Here is an 18,702-nt window from a genome sequence, read left to right as displayed (position 1 = left end):
CTGACACATCCCACGGCCTCGCTGCTTCAGGTGGGTGCGGGTTTCAGCAGTCCCACCCCCCACCCAGTGCTGCTCTGACTCCACCTGCCTCTGCCTGACTAAGGGTGCTAACACGCCAATGGTGAGGTAAACGGGACACGGGAGGAGCCGCTCCACGGTCTTCCAGGCCTGGTGGTTCGCTCCCACGCTCGCTGCCGGCCCTGGCGGGCATGTGGACTGTGTTCTTAGCAGTGTGGGCTGTCCTCTGTACAATGTATTTTGTAATGTATTTTTCTCATCTACCAAAGGATGAAACAAATAAAATTATTTAAATAGTTTGGCTCCAGTAAAGTTATTTAAAGAAGTAACGGAGGTTCAGGTTCCCGCGTCGGCAGGCACAGCGGCTGTGAGCTGTAGACATCCGGGTTCCACGGGGCTGCCACTTCCTCGGCTGGGGCTCCCTCTGCTTTCTGTGACCTTACTGCTCTCCACCCAGGAGGCCCAGAGAAGCAGGGCGCTGTCCCCGGCAGGGTTTGCGGGGCCCACAGCCCAATGGCTTCACGGTATTGCCGCAGCAGTTTTAGTGGGCAGGGTGGGGCAGCTAGAGAGAGGAATCGGTCACCCCAGACTGAAGAAACCTGCCAATATTCATTTGCCAAGGTGATGGTTCATCGGTTAAACAGGCTCTACTCGCTTAGAACGGCACGCTGGGCACACCAGACAGGGGCCACATCCCCAGAGTCTGCTGGGGCGGCTTCTGTCATGCTCTGGGGCACAAGGAAGAGATGCAGGGGAAAAAAACAACAAAAACCACACTGGCTCCTATAGGCTTTCAGCCAATGGAAGCATCTTAGCTGTGGGTCCAACGTCCATGCCCACGAGACCAGAGACAAAGGAATGTCTCGTGAGAGGTGAGCTTGGAGCAAGGTAAAATGGAAACGGGCCCAGTCTGGCCTTTTTCACCTCCAGGACTCGGGAGTCAAAGGGGTGCAGGAGGGCAGGGCAGGCCGGCCCAGTAGACCTGGGGCACGTGGGAGAGGCCAAATGCCGCCTGGAGCCCGTCACTCAAACTCTTCAAACTTGAGGACAGGATTGGAAGGCAAAGAAATCCAGTGAAGGAAGGACCGCCCCCAGCGGGTCAGGCGGACCCCTTGGGGAACTTCAGCTTGTTCCACCCAATGCCGGGTGTACACAGGGTTTCTGGCCTGGGCAGGGCATGCAGCATGCCCTGAGCGTGGCCTGGGGAGGGGGTGCTTATCTCCCAGGTCACAGCCCCAGGGATTCTCCCTCTGAGGATCTGATGGACAACCCCGACGAACACAGAAGGTCTGCACAGCACAAGCCCAGCACAGCCTCAGTGGCACCTGGTGGGGCAGGAGGAGCGAGGGAGGGGAAGCAGGGTGGGGCCCCAGGGCAAGTGCACTGGCTGCACTCCAGCCCCGCCCAGCCAACTTGGCGCCACCTGGAGAAGCATGCACGCTGGCGAGAGCTGGGGTGGCAGGAGAGGAGGGCACAGCGCGAGCATCACTACCGTGCTAAGAGTTACAGGGTCTGGGAGCTAGTGTTCTCCACTGGCCCGATCTCCTGGGGACAGAAAACTGCTCACCCAGAGCTGCTGTGGGGGAAATGCGGTTATGAGACAGGTGCTCACCAGCTAAGCGAGCACTCTCATGCTGGAGCAAGGCGGGGCAGGCGTTGGCCGAGCGAGCGGTTAAGATGCCAGCTGAGACGCCCACGTCCCACAGCGGAGTACGGGGGTTCGGTACCTGACTCTGGCTTCCTGCTGATGCAAACCCTGAGAGGCAGGAACTGGGTTCCTGCCACGCATGTGGGAGACCTGGATTGAGTTTCTGGCTTCCAGCTTCAGACCTGCCCTGGAAGCTGAGGGTGTCTGGGGAGTAAGTTGGTAGGTGGGAAAGCTATCACTCAAATAAAAAAAAATCAAATCCACATTTCTCCAGGAGGTCTCCCCTTACTCAACTCATCTTGCCGCACCAGGCCCTGGGGCTGCTCACACACACAGGACTGGTCCGGTCCAGCATCGGGCCTGGGCGCTGTCCCCAGCAAGGCCACTTACCGCTGTGAGACTGTCTTTACCCTCTAAACTTAGTTTCCCATCTGTAAAGGAAAACCGCACACCTGTCCAACGCCCTCCGGCAGCTCAGGGCCAGCAGGGCTCAGCACGCCCCGGGCACCTCGGGACCGGGCACCACGGCCCTTGTGGCAGGCAGGGCGCTGCGCGAGCACAGGAAGCTCCTCCTCTCTGGGCTGCCTTCCCAAGCCCAGAGCAGTGGGCAGCCTGCAGCCTCTCTTCATGCAATGACCTGACACGACCTCTGGGTGGCGCTCCCTGACCACTGGGCATAAGCCCTGCCGGCCTCCCAGGGAGCCTGGCCCTGCACATACTTCGTGTGTGTATGGGGGGTGGGAGGGCTTCACCTCTTCTCTTGATCCCCCACAGCATTTTTAACTCCTATGTTTCACCTAACCCCGACCAAGAAGGAACAGGGCAGGGAGGGGGCCTCCCCATTTCCAGGATGTGGAGACTGAGGCCCCAACAGGTGTCTGGATCTACACAGGAAGAACACATTGGGAGCAGACCTGCGTCCAGCGCTCAAACCTCTGTCACTGGCTTACAAATCCTAGTGTCCTCCTACAGCAGGACCATTTTCCTGTGAAATTTTATTTTAAAAAAATATTTATTTATTTGAAAGTTAGAATTAAAGAGAGGAGCAGACAGATCTTCCATCTGCTTACCTACTCCCCGGTTGGCCGTAACAGCCAGGACTGAGCCAGGCTGAAGCCAGGAGCTTCATCTGGGTCTCCCACACGGGTGGCAGGGGCCCAAACACTTGGCCATCTTCTGCAGCTTTTCCCAGGCCATCAGCAGGGAGCTGGATTGGAAGTGGAGCGGCTAAGACATAAACCAGCGCCAGTACGGCGTGCACTGCAGACAGCAGCTTAATCTGCTACGCCACAGCACCAGCCCGGATCCAGTGAAATCTTAAGCAAAGCTCGAAGTGATCAGCTGAAAGCTGGGAAGCCTGCCCGGCCCCCACCCAGAGGACTCCGTCTTTTGCAGAGCACCTGAGGTCCCTCTCCGAGTCTTGGGGCTCCACAGCCCAGGTGTGAAAGCCAAAACACGCAGCAGCTTTGCTAGAGGCAGATGCTGCAAACTTTACTTGAAAGTCACAGTTACACACAAAGAGAAGGAGAGGCAGAGGGAGAGAGGCAGAGAGGGAGAGAGAGAGAGAGAGAGAGGTCTTCCATCTGCTGGTTCACTCCCCAGATGGCCGCAACAGCCGGAGCTGAGCCAATCCGAAGCCAGGAGCCAGGAACTTCTTTCAGGTCCCTCACACAGGTGCAGGGGCCCAAGGACTTGGGCCATCTTCTACTGCTTTCCCAGGCCATAGCAGAGAGCCGGATCGGAAGTGGAGCAGCTGGGATTCGAACCAGTGCCCATATGGGATGCTGGCACTGTAGGTGGCAGCTTTACCCGCTGTGCCACAGTGCCGGCCCCTCTGACACCAGCTTTTCCTGCCTTCCCACCGGAACAGAAGCTTCTCAAGAACAAGAAGCACACTCCCCATCCAGCAATGACCTTGAATGCTGACAGCACCAGGCCTGGAGAAAGCCTGGCACTCAGGAAGTGCTCAGTGAAGACAAGCCCTCTTCAAGCAAAACACAGATGACTTTAAAAAAAAAAAAAAAAAAAAAAAAAACCTACACGGGGATTGTATAACTTTTTGCAACAAAGCAAACTTCCGTTTCATTTCTGTTCTCCAGGAACTTTCTGAAGCACCCTCATGCGGGCGGGGGAATGAAGAAAGTCAACACAAAAGGAGCTGGGGCAGGTTCTCGGCTCTCAGCCGTGCCTTCCTCCTCTGTTCTCTACTGCACCTGCCCGGATGTGACGCTGCGGTGGGGCTGGCAGCAGGCACCTGAACCCCTGCGGCAGGATAGCAGAGCGGCCAAGAGTGGGGGTCCTAGGGTCTGCCTGGGCGCCAGGCCTGGTTCTAGGACCAACTGGCAGAACGGGAGGGTCACGGCACCCACTTCCCTGCACTAACGCACCCTCCTCCAGCTGAGCGGGGAAGGGGCCTTTAATTTAGAATTTCGTTCTGAATCCCAACCCCAAGAACCAATTCACAGATAAAAGATGGTTATTAGCACAGAAACATTTTAAACCATTTTGGGCCTAATTGTTATTCTCTCATGATTTAAGAGATACACATGACAAGCCCATTTTTGACAGTGTGTGAAATTAAGTTTCAGAGGACAAGCGACGTAATTATCATCCAATCAGCACAGCAGGCACACCCCCAGAAACAGGATGCTGGGAACGCAGCAGTGGCCACGCGGAAGCCACAGAGACCAAGGCAGCCTCGCCGCAGCTGCCACACCAGCTGATCCCAATGACGTCCCACGGCCGTGACAGTGCAGGAACCAGCCCAGACCTGTCAACAGCTGGGATTCTCCCTTCCCTGTGCTCTGGGACATTTCTACCAGCTGGCCTGGTGTGCCAAGAGCTCCAGCTGCTCCAGGCTGGGGTGGGGGTGGGAGAGGGAGGTGTCCCCACACGCACACCAGGCCCTGACCCTACTCACAGCACCCCCAGGACAGCAGCCGCTGCCCAGCCTGCAGCCTTGCATCTGCTCACTGCCGCCCTCCAGATGGCTGCTGGGCCCCTGGGCCGTGTCTCCTCATGGTCCCCATCTCTGCCTGGGGAACTACACTTGGGGTACCTAAGGGGTGCACACACCTGGGGTACCTAAGACATGCATTGTTTTTAAAAGGTATATTTAGGGGCCAGCACTGTGGCATAGTGGGTTAAGCCTCCACCTGCAGCACCAGCATCCCATATGGGTGCTGGTTCAAGTCCTGGCTGCTCCACTTCTGATCCTGGGAAAGCAGTAGAAGATGGCCCAATTCTTTGGGCTCCTGCACCCACATGGGAGACCCGGAAGAAGCTCCTGGCTCCTGGGTTCAGATCAGAGCAGCTCTGCCTGTTGTGGCCATCTGGGGAGTGAACCAGCGGATGGAAGATCTCTTTTTCTCTCTGCCTCTCTCTCTCTGCCTCTGCCTCTCAAATAAAATAAATAAATCTTTAAAAAAGTAAAATAAAATAAGTGGAAAAGGAAGAGGTACATACTTTTTTTTTTTTTTTTTTACAGGCAGAGTGGACAGTGAGAGAGACAGAGAGAAAGGTCTTCCTTTTGCCGTTGGTTCACCCTCCAATGGCTGCCGCAGCCAGCGCGCTGCGACCAGCGCACCGCGCTGATCCGATGGCAGGAGCCAGGTGCTTCTCCTGGTCTCCCATGGGGTGCAGAGCCCAAGCACTTGGGCCATCCTCCACTGCACTCCCTGGCCACAGCAGAGAGCTGACCTGGAAGAGGGGCAACCGGGACAGAATCCGGTGCCCCGACCAGGACTAGAACCTGGTGTGCCGGCACCGCAAGGCGGAGGATTAGCCTATTGAGCCACGGCGCCGGCCACAGGTACATACTTTTAAAAAATAAAGATACATTTATTTATTTGAAAGACAGAGATACAGAGATGCAGAGGCAGAGGCAGAGAGACAGAAGTCTTCTGTCCGCTGGTTCACTCCACAGATGGCCGCAATGGCCAGAGCTGCGCTGATCCAAAGCCAAGAGCCAGGAGCCAGGAGCTTCTTCCAGGTCTCCCATGTGGGTGCAGGGGCCCAAGGACTTGGGCCATCTTCTGCTGCTTTTCCAGGCCATAGCAGAGAGCTGGATCGGAAGAGGAACAGCCAGGACTCAAACTGGCGCCCACATGGGATGCTGGCACTGCAGGCTGGAACTCTAACCCACTGCACCACGGCGCCAGCCCCTATTAATTTTTTTAAAGAACAAACTTTTGACTTTACTGATTCCTTCTATTATAGCCTTATCTTTAAACATTTCAATATATACTATATAGGTTTATGAGAATATTTTAAGAAGTTCATGAAAATGGAATTTAAAAAGTTTATTTTGTTGCAAAAAATTGGAAATCCATGCATTTTTTAAAGATTTATTTTTATTTATTTGAAAGACAGAGTTACAGAAAGAGGTAGAGACGGAGAAAGAGGGGTCTTCCATCTGCAGGTTCACTCCCCAGATGGCCGCAATGGCCGGAGCTGTGCCGATCTGAAGCCAGGAGCTTCTTCCAGGTCTCCCACGTGGGTGCAGGGGCCCAAGGGCTTGGGCCATATTCTACTACTTTCCCAGGCCATAGCAGAGAGCTGGATTGGAAGACAAGCAGCCGGGTCTCAAACCAGAGCCCATATGGGATACTGGTGCTTCAGGCCAGGGCTTTAACCTGCTGCGCCACAGTGCCGGCTCCTATGCATATTTTTTCTTAACACATATTTTCCACAAACTTTTTGAAGACTCCTTGTACGCATGGATCTCAAATTTTTTTTTATTTTTATTTTTTTATTTTTTATTTTATTTTTTTGCAGGGCCAACATTGTGGCACAGATTAAGCTGCTGCCTGCAATACCAGCATCCAAAGTGAGCGCTAAGTCCCGCCTGCTCTACTTCCTATCCAGCTCCCTGCTAATGCACCTGGGAAAGCAGTGGAGGATGGCTCCAGGCACTTGGGCCCCTGCACCCAGGTGGCAGACCTGACGGAGTTCGAGGCTCCTGTTGCAGCCATCTGGGGAGTGAAGCAGCAGACGGAAGAGCTCTTTTTATTTCTTTCTGTCTGCAATTCTGCCTTTCAAATAAACAAATTCTTCAAAAAATTTTCACACAAAAATAAACATATCTTAATTCCATTTTTCCTTAAACTTCTAAAGTAGCCTCATACTTCTTTTTTCAATCGATTTTTTTTTTAAAGTTTATCAGAAAGGTAGAGTTACAGACAGTGAGAGGGAGAAACAGAGAGGAAGGTCTTCCATCCGTTGGTTCACTCCCCAATTGGCCGCAACGGCTGGAGCTTCGCCGATCCGAAGCCAGGAGCCAGGTGCTTCTTCCCGGGTCTCCCATGTGGGTGCAGGGGCCCAAGGACTTGGGCCATCTTCTACTGCTTTCCCAGGCCATAGCAGAGAGCTGGATTGGAAGTGGATCAAGCAGGACTCGAACCGGCGCCCATATGGGATGTTGGCATTGCAGGTGGCAGCTTTACCCGCTACGCCACAGCGCCAGCCCCTCAATCGACTTCTTTAATCAATCTTAGTTCATTCCTTTTCAATTTTCCTTCTTTGCTCATTTAAGATTGAACTAAGTATTACTTTCACTGTGTCCCAAACTTCTCATTGGTAATATTTTCTTTTTTTGCTCAGTTCTGAGTATTTTTAAATATCTGTTAGGATTTCTTCTTTGACCCACGTGTTGTTTACCTAGGAATGTGTTTTTAAGTTTCCAAATGTGGGACTGGTGTTGTGGCACAGTGAGTTAAACTGCTGCCAGCAATGCCAGCCTCGCATACCAGAGTGCCAGTTCAAGTCCTGGCTGCTCGGTTTCCAACACAGCTCCCTGCTAATGCTCCTGGGAAAGCAGCATAAGATGGCCCTGCACCCACGTGGGAGCCCTGCATGGAATTCCTGGCTCCTGGCCTCAGCCTGGCTCAGCCCTGACTGTTGTGGGTGTTTGGGCAATGAACCAGTGAACGGAAGCGCTCTCTCGCTCTGTTTCTGTCACTCTGCCTTTCAAATAAATAAAATAATTAGGGAAAAAAAAAACAAAACTTCCCAGTGTATGGGAATTGTGTGTCCTGGTTACTCAAGCCAGTGTTAATAGCACTGTTACTGCTCCCCACCCCGGCCCATCTTCCACTGTTTTCCCAGGCTATAGCAGAGAGCTGAACTGGAAGTGAAGCAGCCGGAACTCAAACTAGTGCCCATCTGGGATGCCGGCACTGCAGGTGGCAGCTTTACCCGCTATGCCACAGCGCCAGCCCCTGGTGAAGATCTTAAAGGCTGTCTTATCCAACCCTGGCTCCTGCCGCCTCCACTGTGAGACTGGACGGAGGAGGCGAGACCCAGGAAGCAGCCAGGACACCGGCCGGCCGCTAGGGGCGGGGGGTGGGGTGGGGGGCCGCTCCGGCCAGTCAGGGCTCCTCCTGGGGGTCTCCTGCTGGAGTTCACAGTCTCTGCTTGTGGAAGAGCTTGCTGTTCAGCTCCTGGATCCCGAGGGCCACTGCCTGCACCGAGCCCAGGCTGACAATCGCAAAGCTGCAAAGAAAGGCAGAGAGGGTGCCGGGGCCCCGGGCTTCTCCCATGCAGGAGCTGCCGCGCCGGCTGCACAAGCTGGCCAAAATGTGGCAGACTTGGGCCCCGGCTCGGGCAAGGCGAGGGACCGTGCGGGGCCCCGGAGGACCAGAAGGAAGGGGTGGATCCATCGCTGGACACCACACCCCCCCTCCCCGGCTGAGGGTCTAACACTGCATTCAAAGCACTTTTATAACAACTTTGAAAAGGGAAACCCAAGAAAGGGAAGGCCAAAGTTTCAGGGGTAATTAAGGCTGAGGGTGGTGGGTTCACTGCCCCCAAGTGAGAAGCAGAGAGAGGACGTGACCAGAAAAACACCAAGGTCCGGGGACCAGTGAGCCAGGGCTGTACTGACGAGCCAGCAACAGTGCTGAGCCGGAGACTGTGAACAGGCAGTGGTGGCCAGGGTGTCACTCTGCACAGCACCCTGGGCGCAGCCTGGGGCACTGCAGGCCGGGCTGCAACATCAGGGCATGGGGCAGAGTAGAGAGCGAGGAGAGGAGGCGCTTCCCAAAGCAAACCAGGCACATGGGCCGCTGCCGCCTGCAGCCATCCTGCATCTGAGCACACGCACAGGGCTGTTGGTCCTGCGGGAGACAGCAGTGAGCGAAAGACAAGGACACCCTGCGGCACCACGCACAGCCCGTTCTCCAGGTTTCAGATCCCCAGCCAGGCCACCTGCACCCATTCCACACCTACTTAACGAAAATCCACGATGTGCTGCGGGTGCCAGGTTTTGTGCTAGGTGTGGCAAATGCAGACACACAAGCCAGACTTCCATGATGCTCCACGGTCGAGAGAGAGGTACAGAGAAGACAGCAGCGACTGAACATCTCATCACAGGGCGATAATTCCCCAACGAGGAAGCACGGTGGCTACAGGGGCGCATGCCGTGGGTATTTAACCCAGATTCAGAGGTGGTCAGGGCGGGCTCCCAGGAGGAGGTGACTTCCACTGCTTCTCAGCTGTTGGGACAGGGCCACAGTCCCCCATAGCCCCAGGCTGCTTCTCTCTCCAGTGAACTCTGGCCCCATTCCCTCCAGGCCTGCCCCTCCCCTACTTTGAGATAATGTCTACACCGCCTTCACACGCTCCTGAACTACACCCTAGTTTTCTCTTTTCTGCCGAACTTGTAGAAAGAGCTGCCTGATGCCTCCATGTCCTCCAGCCCTCTCCCTCCTGACTCGGTCGTGCCCTATGGATTCTGCTTTCCCGAGGGCCAGATAGCACTCGGCGCCCACCACGGGCCTCAACCCCGGCTGTCAGCTCCCCCTGCGCCCCGCCGCTCCACCAGGGCTGTACCATACCCAGATTTCCTAAAATAAAATAAAACCGATTCTTCCCCCCAAAAAAATCTATTTTGGAAAACAAACAAACAAACAAAACGTGTATTTACACCGTCTTTGAACAGCAGCTCTTTCGAATCTCGAGTCACTTTGCTGGCTGAAGAGAAATGCATTCCGTAGAACTCGCTCTTCTCCGTCTCCGTGTTTATGCTACATTTCAATGCGAGTTTCCCAGCTTGCTTCGCTCTTCCATATTTAATGTTTATTACACATGGATCTCCAAGATGCTGAGCACCCGGCCGTTTGCGAGCACAAGCAGTGCGTGCTTAGCATTTCAGTTACGAAGCTCTTCCACGCGCCTTGCCCCACTCGGTCTCTCTGCCCACCCTGGGGGGCGCTGTTACCACCACCCTCACCTCACAGTGGCGCAAGGGAAAGACCACAGAGGTAAACCAACTCCCCCAAGACTGCACAGCCAGTTAAGAATTAGGAGCTGGGGCCGGCACTGTGGCGTAGTAGGTTTATCTTCCGCCTGCAGTGTTGGCATCCCATGTGGGTGCCAGTTCTAGTCCTGGCTGCTCCACTTCCAATCCAGCTCTCTGCTCCTGGGAAAGCAGCAGAAGATGGCCCAAGTGCTTGGGCCCCTGCACCCACGTGGGAGACCCGGAAGAAGCTCCTGGCTTTGGCCTGGTTCAGTCCAGGTCATTGTAGCCATTTAGGAAGGTAAACCAGTGGATGGAAGGTCTCTCTCTCTCTCCTTTTCTCCCTATAACTCTGCTTTCAGATCAATAAAGAAATCTTAAAAAAAAAAAAAAAGTTAGGAGTTGGAAGCAAGGCTTCTAACTTCAAATCCTACCTTCTTTCCATTTATCGTGCCAAACTGCAGCTTTCCTTTCCGGTGTCACCCTTACTAGAAGAGGAAACTGCTATTTTGTATCTTTTGTAGCTGGCAACAGGAAACTGAAGCTCTAGGCCAAACCCAGCCCGCCACTTTTTGTAAATAAAGTTTTATTGAAACACAGCCGTGGACACTCACTGACTTACTGTGCACAGCTGCCTCCATGCTGCCCTGGTTGGCGCTGATCCTTTACAGAACATATCTGCCAACGCTTTCTCTACAGCAGCGGTTCTGAGATCTGACTGTGATGAGATTCCACTAGGAGTCATCCCTCCCTCCCTTCATTTTACTACCAGTGCAATGCCTAGCCCACCCCAGATGAACAAAATTGCCGGGGTTGGGACTAGAGCCTGCATATATCTTAAAAGCACCCCAGACGATTTTAATCTGCAACCAAGGTCAAAACCGTTCTGAGCCATCAAGTGATTCAGCTTGTGGGCGAGAGGAGAGGACCCCCTCCCCCCACCCCCGTGTGTCCTGAGGCCACTTCCTACAATCCAAAGGCATGCCCTCACTGGAGCTTTTTTCTTCTTCCTCTCCATGGTTGAATCTGCTTATTTTAAAGTGTTTTGATGGATCACTGATTTGACAGAAGCACTGGTACAGTAAGCTAAAATTGCCTCCCCGTCCCTTTGGGACTCCTTTATAGCTATTGTAAATAATGAAAATAACTTATTAGGATTTTTTAAATTATAAAAACATTAAGTGTTTGTTGGAGAAATATTTAAAAACCACAGATAAGCAAAACAGAAATATCAGCAGTGACCCCCCCCACACACACACTGCTGGCCCCTGCGGAGATCACGGATCGTGGTGCTCTCTGCTTGGTGACGGTGTCACTCCCCGGCGCGTCCCTCTCAGGCCACCGTCTGCAGCCACTTCACCGAAGGGCTCCACAGCGGTACTAACCACGGCACCAGCACAGACAGGCGCTCACTGCAGTCCCCCATGTGCTAAGAACCAGGAGGGCAGTGATGTGGCACCAGACACCGGTGAGCGCACAGAGGCAGTGCAAGTCAGGCTGTGTGAACTGTGGAGCCCTGGGGTCCCACACCCAGAGACGCTCCACACGCGTGTGCACACGCACACGTGCCAGCTGCTTCATCAAAGCCCTGCTAGGGGCAGTGAACACTGGGGTAAATATTAGTGTGCACCATGATGTGGGAAGTGGGGGTTTTTGCAGGTACACAATGGTCTAATAACAGCCAATTCCAGATAGTGCGATTTAAGCTTTGGGGTGACTACCGGCCGGTAAACAGGCTGTGGTAGATTCCTACAGAGAAGTGCTGCTACGGACGACAGCTGCATGTGCCGACGTGGGCACATTTCTAAAACACGTGGAATGACAAAAGTCAGAGAGTGCTCCCTGCCATTCATCCCCACACCTTGTCATTGCCAATAACCACTCGTCCCCGCACTCAGACCCGGTCCCATCTCCCTGCTGGGGTCCTCAGACCCTGCCCCCTTCCCTCTCCTGCAACTCAGCCCCTCCCATGCATCCTGTCCCACTCCCACCTGCAGTGTCCTTGCTGAGACACCAGGGTCCCCCACTGCACTGCGCCAAGCGCCTGCGGCATCCCTACTCCCTATTCCCCGTCACCACACCCTCCCGCCCCCCAGAAGCACTGCACAAGCCTGCCACACCCTCTTCCTACTTTGCTGATAGCCGTGGCTCTACTCACAGCGATGAGAAGCAACCAAAGGGGAACCCCCACGCACACCCCCCCCCCCCCCCGCATCTGGACCGCTGAGCACATGGAGGAGCTGCCTTGCACCGATGCCTCCTGCCCGCCTTCTCAAGCCTCTGGGCCCTGCACACACACGAGCTCTAATTCCTCCATCTCAATACTCACGTGCACGTCGCGCCCTGGCCCTCACAGCCCCTCGTGCTGCCATCCCTTGATTATTAAAGCCCTTGAAGAAGCCCCCCGTGCGCACCGGCTCCACTTCCCATTCCCGCACTCAGCAGGATTTAAGCGCCAACTCTGCTAGAAATGGTTTCGGGGCCGCAGAGCAGACAGTGGAGCACTCTGAACGGATTCTGGTGTAGCCTGAGGAAGATCTAGAGTCACAAGTAAAGCCGGGCCGGCGCTGTGCTGCAGCGGGCTAAGCCCTGGCCTGAAGCGCCGGCATCCCATATGGGCACCAGTTTGAGACCCGGCTGCTCCACTTCTGATCCAGCTCTCTGCTATGGCCTGGGAAAGTAGTAGAAGATGGTCCAAGTCCTTGGGCCCCTGCACCCACGTGGGAGATCCAGAAGAAGCTCCTGGCTCCTGATCAGCACAGCTCCAGCCGTTGTGGGCATCTGGAGTGAACCATCAGATGGAAGACCTTTTTTTTCTCTCTCTCTCTCCCTCTCTCTCTCTCTCTCTCTCTCTCTCTCTGCCTCTCCTCTCTCTGTGTAACTCTGACTTGCAAATAAATAAATAAATAAATAAATAAATATTTTTAAAATTTTTTTTAAAAATTTATTTATTTATTTTTTTCTGACAGGCAGAGTGGACAGTGAGAGAGAGAGAGACAGAGAAAAAGGTCTTCCTTTTGCCGTTGGTTCACCCTCCAATGGCCACCACGGCTGGCGCTCTGCAGCCGGTGCACTACGCTGATCCCAAGGCAGGAGCCAGGTGCTTCTCCTGGTCTCCCATGGGGTGCAGGACCCAAGCACTTGGGTCATCCTCCATTGCACTCCCGGGCCACAGCAGAGAGCTGGCCTGGAAGAGGGGCAACCGGGACAGAATCCGGTGTCCCAACCAGGACTAGAACCCGGTGTGCTGGTGCCGCAAGGCGGAGGATTAGCCTATTGAGCCACGGCGCCGGCCAATAAATAAATATTTTTAAAAAAATAAGCCCAACTGCTATTGGCTAAAAAAGGAGAGAGAGAACAGACAGACACCCCGTGTCCCGTGCTCTTCTCTGGAGAAGATAAATCATGGGGAGGAATAAGTGATGTGCGTGGTGTGACTGTGGCAAGTGGGAGAGAGACGTGAACCAGAGAGCATAGGACGAGGGGGCGCTGTGATCTAGGGAGAAGGGCCAGGGAGGGCCCTGCGAGGGTGACCCTGGGAGCAGAGGAGGGTCAGCCGCAGGAATAGCAGGTACAATGGCCCTAAGGCCGGCTGGAGGCTTAGCAAGGAGGTGCAGGCTAGGCCGCAGTGGCGTGAGCAGGTAAGGATGTGTGGGGGAGGGGAGCAGCTCACATCTTGTCTTACTGGGTTGCGGGGGGATGGGGGGTCCTCTGAGCACTGAGGCTCCCAAGTGAAGGGGCACCAAGACCTGCTGACCACTCCTCAGGCTCGCTCCTGCCGCTGTGTGGGGACTGAAGAGGAGCAGGCAGAGGGGATAAGCGAAGAGGCCCCTGCGGTCTTCCAGTGAGACTCCATCCCATCTGGGATGGGATGGGATCAGATCTGGACATAGCTGCCTTTCTGTCATTAAAAACAAACCAAAAAAACCCCAGAGATACATAGAAGTAGGGTACAATGAGCCCTCTAAACCCATCCCGAGCCTCAACCACCACTACCGCTGTGCCGTAACTGGTACATTTTTCTGTACCCCTTGTCCCCAGGTATTGTACCACTTTACAAGGTGCCTTCTTACACAGACACCGTGCCATCAGCAAAGTAAGAAAGCTAACAAAACTTCTGTGTGAACAGTGAGCAGGAACTTTCACCACTTGTCTCAAAAGTACCTGATTTTATCCCCGTCAGGATTAACACAAGGTCCAAAGTCTCTTCTGCATCTCTGTAAGTGCCTTCAGACCCCTCCTTTCTCCTTCCGGGGTTCTGCCCGTGGACACGGGCCCAGCTATCTGCAGACCAGAGCACTGTCATTTTATGGCAGCACCAACCTGATCTTCCGCTACCTGTACTCCTGGAAACCAGCCCCAGGGCTTGATCAGGTACAATACACGCATGCTTTGTTTTCTTGCAGCTAGGAGAAAGAGGAGGTGGTCATCTTCAGGCCACATTACTTTTTTTTTTTTTTTTTTTGGACAGGCAGAGTGGACAGTGAGAGAGAGAGAGAGACAGAGAGAAAGATCTTCCTTTTGCCATTGGTTCACTCTCCAATGGCCGCTGCAGCCGGCGCATCTCGCTGATCCGAAGCCAGGAGCCAGGTGCTTATCCTGGTTTCCCATGCGGGTGCAGGGCCCAAGGACATGGGCCATCCTCCACTGCCTTCCCGGGCCATAGCAGAGAGCTGGCCTGGAAGAGGGGCAACCAGGATAGAATCCGGCACCCCAACCGGGACTACAACCTGGTGTGCCGGCGCCGCAAGGCAGAGGATTAGCCTGTTGAGCCACGGCGCCGGCCTACAAGCAACTTTCTAACATTCACTAGGGTTGTCTGCCCTGAAGTAACATTTATGTTGGCAAAGCAGGATAAATACTTATTTTTTGCCTCTAGTAACCAAATTTTATATTGATAGACTACTGCCTTTCCATCTCCGACTGTACCCGGTGACTTCTGTTTATCTTCTCTTAGGTATTATTTTTAATGATTGTTTTTGTTAATCATTGTAATTTGTTTTTATTTAAGAGAGAGAGAGAGAGAGAGAGATCTCAGCCATGGGTTCACTCCTCAAATGCCCCCTACAGCCAGGCCGAAGTAGACAAGAGGGAAGTGGGAAAACTCAGGTCTCCCACGTGGGTGGCAAGGACCCAGCGGCCTGACCCATCACTGCTGCCTCCCACAGCTCACAGCAGCAGGAAGGCAGACTCAGGAACGGAGCTGGGACTCGAACCCAGGCACTCGGATAAAGGGCACAGGCCTCCAGCAGCACCTTAACCTCCAGGCCAAATACCTGCCCTAAATGTAGTATTTTTTTTTTTTTTGACAGGCAGAGTGGACAGTGAGAGAGAGAGACAGAGAGAAAGGTCTTCCTTTGCCGTTGGTTCACCCTCCAATGGCCGCCGCGGTATTTTTATTGCTCAAATGACCCGTCTTTGGTCCACTGGACTTCCTCTTAGCTTACTCTTGTGTATTTTTCTTCGAAATGTTCAAACATAAATAGTGTTACAGCTCTCCATCACCCATCACAAGGCCTCAGTAACTTGAACTCACAGCCATTCTGTTCTTTCCCACCCTCCTTGCCACCACGCTACTGCGAAACAAACCTCAAACACCACAATGACGCTTCATCTACAGACCCCACAGCACACACTCCAGGAAACACCAGCTCCACCTCCACACAAGACTCCCCTGTTTGTTCATTTTTTTTTTTTTTAAGATTTAGCATTCAGAAGTTTTTATTTTCACTTATATTTAAGAGTGTTGGGCTGGTGCCGTGGCTTACTAGGCTAATCCTCCACCTTGCGGTGCCGCCACACCGGGTTCTAGTCCCAGTCGGGGCACCGGATTCTGTCCCGGTTGCCCCTCTTCCAGTCCAGCTCTCTGCTGTGGCCAGGGAGTGCAGTGGAGGATGGCCCAAGTGCTTGGGCCCTGCACCCCATGGGAGACCAGGAGAAGCACCTGGCTCCTGCCTTGGGATCAGCGTGGTGCGCCGGCTGCAGAGCACCAGCCGCGGTGGCCATTGGAGGGTGAACCAACGGCAAAGGAAGACCTTTCTCTCTGTCTCTCTCTCTCACTGTCCACTCTGTCTGTCAAAAAGTAAAAAAAAAAAAAAAAAAAAAGAGTGTTGACTGATGAAAAATATTTGCATGAAAATAGACGTTTTATTTTGCTCTGGTTATTTCACTAGAACTTTACCTTGGCAGGTAAAGGGCTGTTTACCTTAACATATTGCATACTGCTAAGATTTATTTATTTATCTGAAAGGCAGTTACAAAGAGGAAGTGGAGAAAGATCCTCCATCCGCTGGTTCACTCCCCAAAGGCCCGCATTGGCTAGATCTGGGCCAATCTGAAGCCAGGAGCCAGGAGCCAAGAGCTTCTTCCTGGTCTCCCATGCAGGTGTAGGGGCCCAAGCACTTGTGCCATCCTCCACTGCTTTCCCAGGCCACAGCAGGGAGCTGGATCTGAAGAGGAGCAGCCAGGACTAGAACTGGTGCCCATATGGATACTGGCACTGCAGGACCTGAATCTTTAGAGAAAGGCCATCGTGTTATCCTATGGATTTCAATTTACATGAGTTTTGTTGTTGTTATTTAATTTTGACTTTCTCTTTTATGCTAAAAACCTTAACTCCTAACACTAATGACTTGTTTTATCCTAATTCAATATATAACAAATTCAAATTACAAGATCAATATTACTATTGACTATAAAACTATTAAGACTTCTTGGCTTGTCTTTAGTGTAGTATAACCTACTGAATGCAGTAAAAATATTATCTTCTAGGGGCAGGCATTTGGCACAGCAGTTAAGACACCACTTGGGGTATCTGCAGTCCAAACTGGGGTGTGTAGTTTGAGTTCTGATTGCTCTGCCTCCAATCTGGCTTCCTGCTAGTGCACACGCTGGGAGGCAGATGTTAGCTCAAGTATTTGGGTTCCTCTCTCCCAACTTGGGAGCTACAGACCAAGTTCCCTGGCTCCCAGCTTCAGCCTGGCCCAGCCCTGGCTGTTGTGGACATTTGGAAAATGAACCAGTGGGTGCAAGATCTCTGTCTCACTGCTTTTCAAATGAAATGGAAAAACAAAAACAAACAAAAAAACCCACTGTATTTTAGGGCCAATTCGAGTAATTCTTTTTTCCAACATCAAGTTGGTTATAGAACCAATTTGTGTTCCGTGTTTGGAGAATGCCTTCAAGGCCTACATTTTGTTTTATAACTATGAAAATGCAAATGCATTCCCTAAAGGCCAGATAATGGCAGGAGCCAAACTCAGAACCATATCCCCAGCTTCCTTCACCCTGGCTCCTCCCCCCAGGAGGTGACCACCTTTACTGCTTTTAATCCTTCTGCTGCTTATTTTTTGCAAATTTAAACAGATAGTCTTCTCTCCTCCTCCCTTATGCAAAAGATGATTTGATTCTCTATATATATATTCCTAAGGTAGCATCAAAACACCCTGCTGACAGACTAGATGCCAAGTGTGGGAAAACATGCCATGTGAGAGAGTATTTTGGGGTCTCAGACATTGCCTGTGGGAGGAGCAAGCAGCGGCACCCCAGAGCCTGGTTCTGGACACCAGGCTTGCAACACCTTCCCACTATCCTAGCAGAACCGATGGACAGGCAACTCGTCTGCAAGTTTAGAGCTCAAGGGAGAGGTACAGGCTGGAGATACGGTCACTGACGTCATGATTTTCTATCACAATTCTATTGTCTGCAAACGACACTTTTCTTTTTCCTTCCAATTTTTATGTCTTTTTTCCCCCGGCCTTACTGCATTGAGCAGGACCACAATATAATACTGACAGAAACAGCAGCGGTCAGGCCCGTGCTGAACCACCTAATGAGCACCAGTTCGAGTCCTGGCTGCTCCTCTTCCAACCCACTTCTCTATAACGTTCCTGGGAAAGCAGCAGAAGATACTTCAAGTGCTTGGCTCCCTGCCACCCCTGTGGGAGACCCAGATGGAGCTCTTGGATCCTGGCTTCGGCATGGCCGTGCCCCAGCCATTGCGGCCATTTGAGAAGTAAGCGAACCAGCAGATGGAAGATTTCTCCCTCTGTAACTCTTTCAAATAAGTAAATCTTTTAAAAAAAAAAATAGAAGGAAGAAAAGTATAGGGAACCATGGAATAGGTCCACACATAGATGCGTGTGGTGAGGAAGGTCTAGAAAAAGCAGCACTGCAGATCAGTTGGCAAAGAAGGGGCTACCGGGTTAAGGGAAAAAGACATTGAGCTTCGCTGCATAACTTACACTAAGCAGATACCAGATGGATTAAGGGCTTGAAAATGTACAGCATCCATCATTCTGCATGATGTAATTTAGTTGGCGTTCCCTTCAATATCAGGAACAGATATGTACCTGGAAACTGGCTACTCCTGTTTCGTTTCTTTTTTTCCCCCACATTTTAAAAAATATTTATTTATTTATTTGAAAGACAGAGTTACATAGAGAGGGAAACACACAGACACAGAAAGATTATCTACCATCTGCTGGTTCATGCCCCCAAATGGCCACAATGGCCAGAGCTTGGCCAGACCAAAGCCAGGAGCCAGGAGCTTCATCCAGGTCTTGCACATGGGTGCAAGGGCTCAAACACTTGGATCAGAAATGGAGCAGCCAGGACTCAAACTACGGGCAGCAGCTTAACTCTTGGTGCCACACTGCCAGCCCCTCTTTGAGTATTTTGTTTTAAAAAGCATGGAATCTATAGATCATTTCCAGAATCACCCAGCTGAGCCTTCTTGTCCACAACATGCTGTTGCCGCTTAGGGAGCCTTCCTGCATGCCATTCAGTAGTTCCAAAATGT

The sequence above is a fragment of the Lepus europaeus genome, chromosome 5 (genome assembly GCF_033115175.1).
Source record: "Lepus europaeus isolate LE1 chromosome 5, mLepTim1.pri, whole genome shotgun sequence".
NCBI classification, from domain to species: domain Eukaryota; kingdom Metazoa; phylum Chordata; class Mammalia; order Lagomorpha; family Leporidae; genus Lepus; species Lepus europaeus.
The sequence above is the reverse complement of the archived record's forward strand: the minus strand, read 5'-3'. Positions refer to the sequence as shown.